This window comes from Euprymna scolopes, chromosome 31, assembly GCF_053919585.1.
Source record: "Euprymna scolopes isolate OS-2025 chromosome 31, ASM5391958v1, whole genome shotgun sequence".
Classification (NCBI taxonomy): Eukaryota; Metazoa; Mollusca; class Cephalopoda; order Sepiida; family Sepiolidae; genus Euprymna; species Euprymna scolopes.
Window position 1 is genome coordinate 35,224,436 of NC_136512.1, and position 13,709 is coordinate 35,238,144.

A 13,709-nucleotide genomic window follows, 5' to 3' on the forward strand; every position below is an offset into this window, starting at 1 on the left:
CTTTCAACGAACAATTTCATAAACAAAAATATCACAAAACTAAATTTTACTTGAAAATCCTACTGAAAACAAAAACAAAAACGTATCCTGCATAAGTACCCACTTGCAACCAAGTATTTCCTAAACACATAACACGTGTTGTGTATCTTTATTCTCACGAGTTGCCTTGTTGACCGTTGGGCTACGATGGTGTTTTGACACACATTGCCTACGATGGGTGTGAATTTTTTCACATCAAATAAAATCAAGTCTAAGGTTTTTGAAAAAGAATTTTTTATCAAAAAACAATACAAACATTCAAACATGGGTTTCAAGCATGGGTTTCATTCATTGATTAATGCACTTAGGGCAAAAAAGAATTCTATAGTACATGAAGACACCATTGTTGCAGTTGTTTGCAATAGAAGACCAGGTGTTAAAAAATTAACAGTCAGCGTAGCCTAAGAGTTAAGCCTTGCTCCGTATATAGTAATACTCCTTTCTCTTGGCGTTGACTTCTATGAAATCGATATATAGATTAACGTCATATGTTCGGTTTTGTGGTGCTCGTAAGTCAAAGGCGACGCCCATCAATTCTTCTTATGTAATATAGTGATCTACAACATAAGGTCACGTCACAGCAAGTAAAAAAAAAGATAATAAAAAGAAAAACGTGTGTGCAGATCGATGATCACTAGGTGTTAAAAAGATAACTAAGGGTTAAGAGACTAATGCTGTTGTCGTCTTTTTTTGTTTCTTTTTCCATGAAGGTCCCCACTTATCAAAGCCTAGAAGCCACTCGGGGATAAGGGTTATTTTGTGTACAGTAATCAATGGGACAGTGTTGCAGTATTCAATAGTATTGGAGATTTGATAAATTGTCATTACTTAGGGGGCGGTTCATCAGGAATTTGTTTATGTTAGACTTTAAGACATCCATGTTGAAGTCAGGAGGGAAACAGGCAAGCGGTAGAGAGTTCCACAGGCGCGCAGATCTAAGAAAGAAGCTTTGTTCATGAAATCTACGTTTTGGTTTTGGCACAGCTAAAGAGTGGGGAATTTTTTTGACAGTGGTTTCAGCTACACGGGTGTTTATCGTGAAAGATTGGCGAAGGGGGACCAGAGGTTGGGACAAAGTCTGATTATAACAACCTGTAACTTTCTTTTAGGAATTTTCGCATCTTGCAACACATGAAACAGTCAAGGTTTTCAATCTGAAGCCAGATCCCACAAGGCCCCTCCAATTCCTTCCGTTGCAATTTAATCTCTCGTTTGTCTGCGTCCACTTTATTTTTGCTTCTCTTCCATTTTTTCCTCTTTTCCATCAACGGTCCATTCGAGCACTTGGTTCACAATTCTCTCTGGAACTAATCTTCTATGTTCGAACCAGCCTAGACGTCGTTTGCAGATTATTAATGCTACTACTTATCGGTTGGTAATTCGATTGCTTCATTTTATCTCTAGAATCCTTCTGAGGCACTGGAAACCAAACACATCAAATCTGATTTTTCGATGCCGCTTTCATTTGCATATAACAGTGTGAAAATTGTGTTGCTCTTATAAAAGCTATATTTTCATTTGGGGGTAAGTTCTTTGTTTCTCCAAATGCTTCTGAGGCCTCATTTATCCTGCACTGCAACTCATAGTTTATACTGCCTTCCTTGTTTGTAGAACGTCTTAAGTAGGTAAAGTTGTCAACAATAGCTATTACCTTTTGGTTGATATTTAAGTGGTTGGTTTGTAAGTGGTTGGTGTGTCCCAGAGAGCATGTTTTGAGTTTCATTTGTTTATTTTTTTTATTACATTTTCACCGCAAAAAAGGCACATTGCCACTTTGATGTAGGGGGCTACTATCAGGGACCTAAGCTTCAGGGATACTATGTAGGGAGTTGGGTAGCAAGATGTCGGTTCACGTTACACTTGAACTTCTGCATGTCAGTACAGTTGGGGAAGCAGGAACCCGGAAGGGAATTCCAAAGTCTAGCAGTTCTGGGGAAGAAACTACTGGAGTAGAAGGCTTTCTTACATCTAGGGATCTCAACTGTGAAGGGGTGGGATTTTGCTGTTTGTCGGGTTTGTCGGGAGGATTTATGTCGAGGGGGTACAAGTGCTTGCAGTTCTTCGGAGCATTCACCGTTAAAGTACTTGTGCCTATTTACTATGCCTCCCCACGGGACAGAGTTAGACACCAGGGTCGTTTTTTAACGTGGAGAAAAGGTACAAAAATAAAAATTGTCTCAGTCGTGAAGGATTTCCCCTCCACCGAAAGAGAACAAGAAATGGAAGTGCCGCATCTGAAGAACAGATGGTATTTATTTGCTCCCCCACCGAGCAAATAAGGCACAAGGCCGATTTTTAATGTGGAGAGAGAGGGAGGGGGAGGGAAAAGGGGACCAGCTCCCGAGAGGTGGGAAATGGGAGCTGGATTGTAACTGTTGGTATGAAGGGTTGCCCCTACATTGACCAAGGTCTGATATGTGGGGTTACCCCCACATATGGTCTTTGCTTGTAGTATCTGCCGGAACAGATGGTATTTATTTGCTCCCCCACCGAGCAAATTAGGCACAAGGCCGATTTTTAATGTGAGGAGTGAACGGAGGGGGAAGGGAAAAAGGGGACCAGCTCCCGAGAGGTGGGAAATGGGAGCTGGTTAATGGTCAGGCATGTGGGGTTGCCCCCACATCTGGTCTTTGCAAGTCATAGCTAGTCGTAGCTAGTCATAGCTTGCAGCATCTCCCGGAAAGATACTACACTTTGATCTTGACCAAAAGGCCAATGACTTATGGTATTTATTTGCTCCCCCACCGAGCAAATTAGGCACAAAGCCAATTTTTAATGTGAGGAGTGAAGGGAGTGGAAAAGGAAAAAGGGGACCAACTCCCGAGAGGTGGGAAATGGGAGCTGGTTAAAGGTCAGGCATGTGGGGTTGCCCCCACATCTGGTCTTTGCTAGTCATAGCTAGTCATAGCTTGCAGCATCTGCCGGAACAGATGGTATTTATTTGCTCCCTCACCGAGCAAATTAGGCACAAGGCCGATTTTTAATGTGAGGAGTGAAGGGAGGGGAAGGGAAAAAGGGGACCAGCTCCCGAGAGGTGAGAAATGGGAGCTGGTTAATCGTCAGGCATGTGGGGTTGCCCCCACATCTGGTCTTTGCTAGTCATAGCTAGTCATAGCTTGCAGCATCTGAAGAACAGATGGTATTTATTTGCTTCCCCACCGAGGAAATTAGGCACAAGGCCAATTTTTAATGTGAGGAGTGAAGGGAGGGGAAACGGGAAAAGGGGACCATCTCCCGAGAGGAGGGAAATGGGAGCTGGTTAATAGTCAGGCATGTGGGGTTGCCCCCACATCTGGTCTTTGCTAGTCATAGCTTGCAGCATCTGCCGGAACAGATACTACACTTTGATCTTTGCCAAAAGGCCAAGAAAAGATGGTATTTATTTGCTCCCCCACCGAGCAAATTAGGCACAAGGCCGATTTTTAATGTGAGGAGTGAAGGGGAGGGGGAAAAGGAAAAGGGGACCAGCTCCCGAGAGGTGGGAAATGGGTGCTGGTTAAAGGTCAGGCATGTGGGGTTGCCCTCACATCTGATCTTTGCTAGTCATAGCTAGTCATAGCTTGCAGCATCTGCCGAAACAGATGGTATTTATTTGCTCCCCCACCGAGAAAATTAGGCACAAGGCCGATTTTTAATGTGAGGAGTGAACGGAGGGGGAAGGGAAAAAGGGGACCAGCTCCCGAGAGGAGGGAAATGGGAGCTGGTTAATGGTTAGGCATGTGGGGTTGCCCCCACATCTGGTCTTTGCTAGTCATAGCTAGACCTAGCTTGCAGTATCTGCCGGAACAGATGGTATTTATTTGCTCCCCCACCGAGCAAATTAGGCACAAGGCCGATTTTTTAAGTGAGGAGTGAAGGGAGGGGGAAGGGAAAAAGGGGACCAGCTCCCGAGCGGTGGGAAATGGGAGCTGGTTAATGGTCAGGCATGTGGGGTTGCCCCCACATCTGGTCTTTGCTAGTCATAGCTTGCAGACTCTGCCGGAACAGATGGTATTTATTTGCTCCCCCAACGAGCAAATTAGGCACAAGGCCGATTTTTAATGTGAGGAGTGAAGGGAGGGGGAAGGGAAAAAGGGGACCAGCTCCCGAGAGGTGGGAAATTGGAGCTGGTTAATTGTCAGGCATGGGGGTTGCCCCCACATCTTGTCTTTGCTAGTCATAGCTAGCCATAGCTTGCAGCATCTGCCGGAACAGATGGTATTTATTTGCTCCCCCACCGAGCAAATTAGGCAGAAGGCCGATTTTTAATGTGAGGAGTGAAGGGGAGGGGGAAGAGGAAAAGGCGACCAGCTCCCGAGAGGTGGGAAATGGGAGCTGGTTAAAGGTCAGGCATGTGGGGTTGCCCCAAACTCTGATCTTTGCTAGTCATAGCTAGTCATAGCTTGCAGCATCTGCCGGAACAGATGGTATTTATTTGCTCCCCCACCGAGCAAATTAGGCACAAGGCCGATTTTTAATGTGAGGAGTGAACGGAAGGGGAAGGGAAAAAGGGGACCAGCTCCCGAGAGGTGGGAAATGGGAGCTGGTTAATGGTTAGCCATGTGGGGTTGCCCCCACATCTGGTCTTTGCTAGTCATAGCTAGTCCTAGCTTGCAGTATCTGCCGGAACAGATGGTATTTATTTGCTCCCCCACCGAGCAAATTAGGCACAAGGCCGATTTTTAATGTGAGGAGTGAAGGGGAGGGGGAAGAGGAAAAGGGGACCAGCTCCCGAGAGGTGGGAAATGGGAGCTGGTTAAAGGTCAGGCATGTGGGGTTGCCCCCACATCTGATCTTTGCTAGTCATAGCTAGTCATAGCTTGCAGCATCTGCCGGAACAGATGGTATTTATTTGCTCCCCCACCGAGCAAATTAGGCACAAGGCCGATTTTTAATGTGAGGAGTGAAAGGGAGGGGGAAGAGGAAAAGGCGACCAGCTCCCGAGAGGTGGGAAATGGGAGCTGGTTAAAGGTCAGGCATGTGGGGTTGCCCCCACATCTGATCTTTGCTAGTCATAGCTAGTCATAGCTTGCAGCATCTGCCGGAACAGATGGTATTTATTTGCTCCCCCACCGAGCAAATTAGGCACAAGGCCGATTTTTAATGTGAGGAGTGAACGGAGGGGGAAGGGAAAAAGGGGACCAGCTCCCGAGAGGTGGGAAATGGGAGCTGGTTAATGGTTAGGCATGTGGGGTTGCCCCCACATCTGGTCTTTGCTAGTCATAGCTAGTCCTAGCTTGCAGTATCTGCCGGAACAGATAGTATTTATTTGCTCCCCCACCGAGTCAAATTAGGCACAAGGCCGATTTTTAATGTGAGGAGTGAAAGGAGGGGGAAGGGAAAAAGGGGACCAGCTCCCGAGCGGTGGGAAATGGGAGCTGGTTAATGGTCAGGCATGTGGGGTTGCCCCCACATCTGGTCTTTGCAAGTAATAGCTAGTCATAGCTAGTCATAGCCTGCAGTATCTGTCGGAACAGATGGTATTTATTTGCTCCCCCACTGAGCAAATTAGGCACAAGGCCGTTTTTAATGTGAGGTAAAAAACCAGCTCCCCTAAAAGTAGGCAAAAAGGGGGCACTCTGGTTACCAAAAATAATAATTGTCCCAGTATAGAGGGTTTCCCCTCCATTGACTGGTACAAATTATCTTAAGTGCAGCATCTGTCGGAACAGATGGTATTTATTTGCTCCCCCACCGAGCAAATTAGGCACAAGGCCGATTTTTAATGTGAGGAGTGAAGGGAGGGGGAAGGGAAAAAAGGGACCAGCTTCCGAGAGGTGGGAAATGGGAGCTGGTTAAAGGTCAGGCATGTGGGGTTGCCCCCACATCTGGTCTTTGCTAGTCATAGCTAGTCCTAGCTTGCAGTATCTGCCGGAACAGATGGTATTTATTTGCTCCCCCACCGAGGAAATTAGGCACAAGGCCGATTTTTAATGTGAGGAATGAAGGGAGGGGAAAGGGAAAAAGGGGACCAGCTCCCGAGAGGAGGGAAATGGGAGCTGGTTAATGGTCAGGCATGTGGGGTTGCCCCCACATCTGGTCTTTGCTAGTCATAGCTTGCAGACTCTGCCGGAACAGATGGTATTTATTTGCTCCCCCACCGAGCAAATTAGGCACAAGGCCGATTTTTAATGTGAGGAGTGAAGGGAGGGGGAAGGGAAAAAGGGGACCAGCTCGCGAGAGGTGGGAAATGGGGGCTGGTTAATGGTCAGGCATGTGGGGTTGCCCCCACATCTTGTCTTTGCTAGTCATAGCTAGTCATAGCTTGCAGCATCTGCCGGAACAGATGGTATTTATTTGCTCCCCCACCGAGCAAATTAGGCACAAGGCCAATTTTTAATGTAAGGAGTGAAGGGAGTGGGAAGGGAAAAAGGGGACCAGCTCCCGAGAGGTGGGAAATGGGAGCCGGTTAAAGGTCAGGCATGTGGGGCTGCCCCCACATCTGGTCTTTGCTAGTCATAGCTAGTCATAGCTAGTCATAGATGCCGGAACAGATGGTATTTATTTGCTCCCCCACTGAGCAAATTAGGCACAAGGCCGTTTTTAATGTGAGGTAAAAACCAGCTCCCCTAAAAGTAGGCAAAAAGGGGGCACTCTGGTTACCAAAAATAATAATTGTCCCAGTATAGAGGGTTTCCCCTCCATTGACTGGTACAAATTATCTAAAGTGCAGTATCTGCCGGAACAGATACTACACTTTGATCTTGTCCCGAAGGCCAAGAAAAGATGGTATTTATTTGCTCCCCCACTGAGCAAATTAGGCACAAGGCCGTTTTTAATGTGAGGTAAAAACCAGCTCCCCTAAAAGTAGGCAAAAAGGGGGCACTCTGGTTACCAAAAATAATAATTGTCCCAGTATAGAGGGTTTCCCCTCCATTGACTGGTACAAATTATCAAGTGTAGCATCTGCCGGAACAGATACTACACTTTGATCTTGGCCTGAAGGCCAAGAAAAGATGGTGTTTATTTGCTCCCCCACCGAGCAAATTAGGCACAAGGCCGATTTTTAATGTGAGGAGTGAAGGGAGGGGGAAGGGAAAAAGGGGACCAGCTCCCGAGAGGTGGGAAATGGAAGCTGGTTAATGGTCAGGCATGTGGGGTTGCCCCCACATCTGGTCTTTGCTAGTCATAGCTAGTCATAGCTTGCAGTATCTGTCGGAACAGATGGTATTTATTTGCTCCCCCACTGAGAAAATTAGGCACAAGGCCGTTTTTAATGTGAGGTAAAAACCAGCTCCCCTAAAAGTAGGCAAAAAGGGGCCACTCTGGTTACCAAAAATAATAATTGTCCCAGTATAGAGGGTTTCCCCTCCATTGACTGGTACAAATTATCTTAAGTGCAGTATCTGCCGGAACAGATGGTATTTATTTGCTCCCCCACTGAGCAAATTAGGCACAAGGCCGTTTTTAATGTGAGGTAAAAACCAGCTCCCCTAAAAGTAGGCAAAAAGGGGGCACTCTGGTTACCAAAAATAATAATTGTCCCATTATAGAGGGTTTCCCCTCCATTGACTGGTACAAATTATCTTAAGTGCAGCATCTGCCGGAACAGATGGTATTTATTTGCTCCCCCACCGAGCAAATTAGGCACAAGGCCGATTTTTAATGTGAGGAGTGAAGGCAGGGGGAAGGGAAAAAGGGGACCAGCTCCCGAGAGGTTGAAAATGGGAGCTGGTTAATGGTCAGGCATGTGTGGTTGCCCCCACATCTGGTCTTTGCTAGTCATAGCTAGTCATAGCTTGCAGTATCTGCCGGAACAGATGGTGTTTATTTGCTCCCCCACCGAGCAAATTAGGCACAAGGCCGATTTTTAATGTGAGGAGTGAAGGGAGGGGGAAGGGAAAAAGGGGACCAGCTCCCGAGAGGTGGGAAATGGGAGCTGGTTAATGGTCAGGCATGTGGGGTTGCCCCCACATCTGGTCTTTGCTAGTCATAGCTAGTCATAGCTAGTCATAGCTTGCAGTATCTGCCGGAACAGATACTACACTTTGAGATATTAAATCTTTTATTCATGTTAAAAAAATACATTCAAAATTAACGTTGAACAAAAAACTTAGGCACATGGCCAACTCAAAAGGGGGGAATTTTGGGGGTCGTTGGTCATCCTTGTCACTCCAGAACTAAACAAAGTCAAAAGTTTCTCCCAGCTAGTATCTTCTTTCACCATAATACCGCATTCACCCTTTCATATTGGGGGGCGTCCTAGTAACTCCCAATTTTTTAAAACATTTTTTATTGACGTGTAAAAACAAAAAAGATAACAATAAAATGGTAACAATAATTCATTTGTGTCGAGGGCGGGGGAAGAAAAAACAAAAAGTGATTAGTAGGACCCTCCCAACCCCGTCTAATTGATAGACTGCCCGTTCCACTAGGTTTGTAAAAGGAACCTCGCTTCTGCGGGTCAGTCTCTAGGTGGGGATGCCCTCTAGATGGGGGTGAATGGAGAAAAGACAATTTTTGTGGGTAAGGGATGGAGGTTAGTTTGTATTTCTTTTTCTCCAAGATGGGTAAAATTTAGAGGAAGGGGTAAGAACAAAAATTGCAGGTAAGAGGGGATGGGGATCTTGGAGGCTTCCTAATCGGGGAGGGATAGAACACACACTCAGCTAGCTGAGAGACTACTTGTTTAATTTTACTTTACAGAACTGCGCGTTCCACACCTAGGCGGGGAACACGTATTCAAATTTGGCTCCTCTTCGTACACACAGACTTGCCACATGTATCCATCTTCTGTCAAATGCCGCGCGATGCAGCCTTCTTCTATCACATCTGATCTTCACCCGTAGTTGGTGTTTAAAGAAAGCGATCAGATCTTGATCAGAAAAAGACAACACCCCCCGGCAACCTTGCAGATGCGACGTCCAAATCACCATTCTCGCCACGGCCAGGATCGTAACGTAGACCATTTGTCTTTCCCGGTCCCACGGCGGCCTCACGTTGTCCACAACATTGGATACAGTAATTGGGCGAGGATGCTCAGGATCGATGCGAGCCGTCACCCCACTGACATACGACCAGTACTGGCGGAGTTCGCGGCAATCGAAGAAAGCGTGATCCGTAGTTTCCACGGCCGTTGTCCCACAACGGGGACAATCAGGCGACTCCAAAAACCCAGAACTGCATTGTATGTTGTTGAGTGGAAGTGCATTTCGGGCCAATCGCCAGGTCAGAGAGAACTCCGAATTGTTCAGATGACTCGAACCTGGCGCCCAGCTCCACGCGGAGCGGATCTCACTCTGCTGCCACCCCAAACGCGCGCATAGCGGGTCGTCAGCGGCCCCCTTCACTAGATCCCTGTGGAGTTCCCTACGGGTAGCAGTCACAAGGTCACAGGACCTTGGTAGTCGTTTTAGCGCGGCTCGGCACTCTTTCATGTAGGCAGATTCTCCCCGCGGCCTGCGACGGCTCTCGATGGAAGGGTCGGGAACGAGGTCGGGGAAGGCGGCAGTAACCACGGGGTGCCACGGTTGGTCCTCCTGCATATAGTGGCTCAGGAAGGCCAGCCTCTCAGCATCTCGATGACACTTCAAGTCCGGCATTCCCAAGCCTCCCTCACACGGACGTTGAATACAGACCTGTCTGCTCACCCAGTGTCTTCCTCTGTCCCAAAGGAGCGAGGACAAGAGTTCGACAAGAGCTTTTAGGTGTTGTGCAGGCAGGGGAAGTACGGCCAGTCGGTAAAGGATGAGAGGAAAGACGTAAGTGGCGCACGCCTCAGCTCTACCCTTTAAGGAAAGTTTCCTAGGAAGCCACGAATTGACTGCAGCCTCCACCTTTGACCGTACCTCCAACCAATTCTTGTCAAGCTGGAGACCCGGTCCGAACCACACGCCGAGGATCCGGACCGGGCCATCTGTCCAGCTGAAGGGCGCAGGGAGGTTTCCGTTGCCACTCCATGCGCCCAACCGCAGTCCTACCGACTTGTTGCGGTTTATCTTGGCCCCTGTAATTCTTTCGTACTGTGTGAGTGCCTCCAACACGACCTCAATGTCTCTGAAGCCCGACACGAAGATCGTGACATCATCGGCGAACGCGGATACCTTGGCAGCTGAGCCGCCAGGCAAAGCCATTCCGCGCAGGGCCGAATTTGCCTCCCCATGTCTCAGCTTGCGGAGAAGAGGCTCCAAAGCCAGGACATAAAGCAGGGGCGACAGCGGACAACCCTGACGAACCGACCGAGAGATAACAAAGGGCTTCGAGCGCTTTCCGTTGACTTGCACGACAGCCATGGGCTGTCGATACATTATGGAGATCCACTTGCAAAAGTCCGGTTTAAAACCGGCGGCCTCTAAGACAGATGCCAGGAAACGATGGTCGACCCTATCGAAAGCTTTGGACTGATCTAAGTTTATCAGCGCGGCTTCCGTGTCGTCATCTATTCCCCCCTCTAGGATCATGCGGATCAGGTGCAAGTTGTTCTGAATCGATCTCCCCTTCACAGCGTAGTTCTGTTCCGGTTCAACCAACTCGTCGATAACAACCTGCAGCCGATTCGACAGGACCTTGGCCAAAATCTTCAACTCTGTGTTTAGCAGAGTTATGGGCCTGTAGTCGTCTAACTCTTCCCCTCCATGCCCGTCACCTTTCTTCAGCAATGTGATCACTCCCTTGGTCACCTGCCCTGGGATGGATCCCTGAGCAAACCAATGGTTGAACATATCCGTCAGAAGAGGCAGAAACATGGGCGACAGCCTCAAGTACAGTTCGTATGGCAGACCATCAAGTCCTGGCGATCTGTCACAGCTGACCTGCTTCAGCGCAGTAAAGACCTCCTGCTCCGTCACCCGGCCCTCGCAACCAGCCGCTCTAGCCGCCTCGAGGCGGGGAGAGTCGGCCAAATAGTCGCTAAACTCAAGGACCGGAAGATCGGGCTGCTGCGTAAAACGCTCCTCGAAATGTTCTCGAAACCGCTCGCAGATCTCCCGAGTCGATTCCAGGGTGCGTCCATTCGGATGTTTGATTTTTGCAATGTATTTGTCCGAGCCACGCCTAGAAACCTCACGGCGCACGTCTGCATCAGAATTGACTGCTTCGTTGCCTATCTTTCTAAGCCTAGCTCTAACTACTTGGCCTTCGTAACGCTCGCTAGTCTCGCGTAGAAGGTCCTGCTTAGCTAGTTCCTGACTAACCCTATCACCCTCCCCCGTAGCCTGGGCTAGTTTCTGCTCTAGCTTCTTCTTCGTCTTGGCCTTATCTAGTGCGAGGCGCTGGGCATACTTGACGGAGAAGCTTCTGATCTTGGCTTTGAGACCTAACCACCACTTACTCCCGGTAACCGCCCCCACTAGTGCCTTTTTAATCAATTCTCTTAACTGATCTTGGAAGTCTTGTATCTCCAGAAGGGAGGTGTTTAACTTCCAGTACCCCGCTAACTTAGGCCTATTTCCTAGCTTCAGCCGGGCCATAACTAATTTATGGTCCGTCTGGCCTAGCCAAGTGAACGTGGGACAAGATAAGAAGTCTACTTCGCCTCTCCTAACTAACATCCTGTCCAAATAGGTATTTGGATAGGAGGAAACACTATTGGTCCACGTCCACATCTCCCGCCCTGGATGCTCGAACCGAAACCTGTCGACCAGACCGCATCTAGCCATCAGATCAGCCAGGCTGGACACGCACCTCTCCGATCCTCTAGCTCCGCCTCCTACCTTATCTATGTCGGGGTCTAAGATGGAATTCCAATCCCCCATTAGCACTACCCGCTTCCGACAATCTACAAACGCGTCAAGCTGACTGAAGAATAAGACCCTCTCACGAGCGGTGCTGGGCGCATGACCCGCAATCACCCGAAACACAGAATCTTTTACGGCAACATCGGCCACAACCAGCCTGCCCACCGCATCTCTATGGACAACATCGACCGTCGCCGACAGGGTACGTTTAACCAGCACGGAAACTCCCTTCCCCCGCGGGCTGCCATATGCTGAGAAAACCTCAAAGTCTCGGGCCAGCACCTGACAGTCCACAGAGGAAACGAAATGCGTCTCCTGAATCGCAGCAACATCCACTCCCAGGGACAAGAGGTCGTGCCGGAGGCGAGCCGCCCGGCCCGATGATCTCAAGCCCCTCGCATTCAGACTAGCCAAATTCAAAGCCATGGTACCTACCTTAAGGTGTGTTACACTCAGCTCCGAAGTCAGCCGGGGAAAGGACACCGACGTTGTGTGCAATGCTCAAGGTGGTCAGGTTTTTCATGTCCTGACCTTCTCTCACAATGCCGCCGACATCCAAAGGGTAAGTCAATTTAAGGGCCCTATAGAGTGACGGATGGACCAACACGGGGACCCTTCCCTTGCATTGTTTTGACAGTTCATCAAGAGAAGGGTCATTTTTTTTCACCAGTTCAATTCCCGGAAACGCCCCTTCAGCGGCCTGCAGCCTTGTCCACAAGTTGGTCTTGCAGGCCTCTGGAGTTCTGACAAAGGTTATTAGGAGTGGGGCGTCCGGGAAATTTGAGGGGATATTTACATCTTTCCCCTCTATCTGTTTGTAATCGAGCAGAGGTTTTAAGTTTTTCCTCTGCCGATGGGAAATGTCTGTGGCCACAGATAGAGGGTCTACATTACATAGTTCCTCAGGGGCAAGGACCTTTTGTCTGCAAGAGGCAGAGGAGTCTCTCCTCTCCCTCGGTTCATTCTTTTCATTTTCTTTTTGGGGTAGTGGCTCAGTTTGCCTTGGTGTGGGGACGGGTGTTTGTGTGGTGCCTGGTGTTGGTGTTGGTGTTGGTGTGGTGTCTGGTGTTGGTGCGGTGTTTGGTGTTGGTGCGGTGTCTGGTGTTGGTGTTGGTGTTGGTGCGGTGTCTGGTGTTGGTGTGATGTCTCGTGTTCGTGCGGTGTCTCGTGTTGGTGCGGTGTCTGGTGTTGGTGCGGTGTCTGGTGTTGTTGCAGTGTGTGGTTTGGGGGTGGAAGTGGATTTTGTTGTTAGGGGTGGTGTATGTTCACAGGGAGTGGGGGCCACCTTTTCTTCCTCTTTTCTTCTTTTGTTTTTCTTTTTCATTCTTTCGAATGAACCGGGGAGAGGTGAGGTTGAGTTCCTCTCCCTCTCACTTGCGGATTCATCCTCAGAGGAGCAGTCTTTTCTCCGCTTGATCCCCGTCTCGATTGGTGTGGGGACCGTTGGTTGTGTCTGCTCCTCTATTTGCTGCTGCTGCAGCTGTTTTTGTTGTTGCTGCTCTCGCTGGTGTCGTTGCTGCTGCTGCTTCTGCTGCACTTGCTGATTTTGCTGCTGCAGTAGTTGTTGCTGCAGTTGTTTCCGCGGCATTGGCTGCGGTGGCTGTTGTTGTTGCTGCATTTGCAGAGGCTCCTGCCTCGATTTTTGGGCTGGTGGTGGGACGGTGGCAGAAGGGATTATGTGTTTCCGCTTTTGTCTCACTACCGTGCTCCATTCTTCCCCCTTGGCCTCCTGGGTGGTTTGGGTTTTCCTTGGAGTTGGGGTTGGTGCTGCAGTTGCAGGGGTTGTTGCCGCCTGTTTTGGTGCGGGCGTTGTCTCAGGGGTTGTGACCGCCTTTTGGGTTATTGGATTAGGGGTTACCCTTTGGGGGCAACTCCTAGCCATGTGGCCCTGCTTTTGGCAGAACCAACAGTGTGGACGACGGCCCTCCACCACTACCGTTATGCTGGCGTCTTTGTATGTCAGCAGCGGTGGTATTGCTTGAAAACCTTCCCTCTTCAGCCTCATTGCTATTGTGT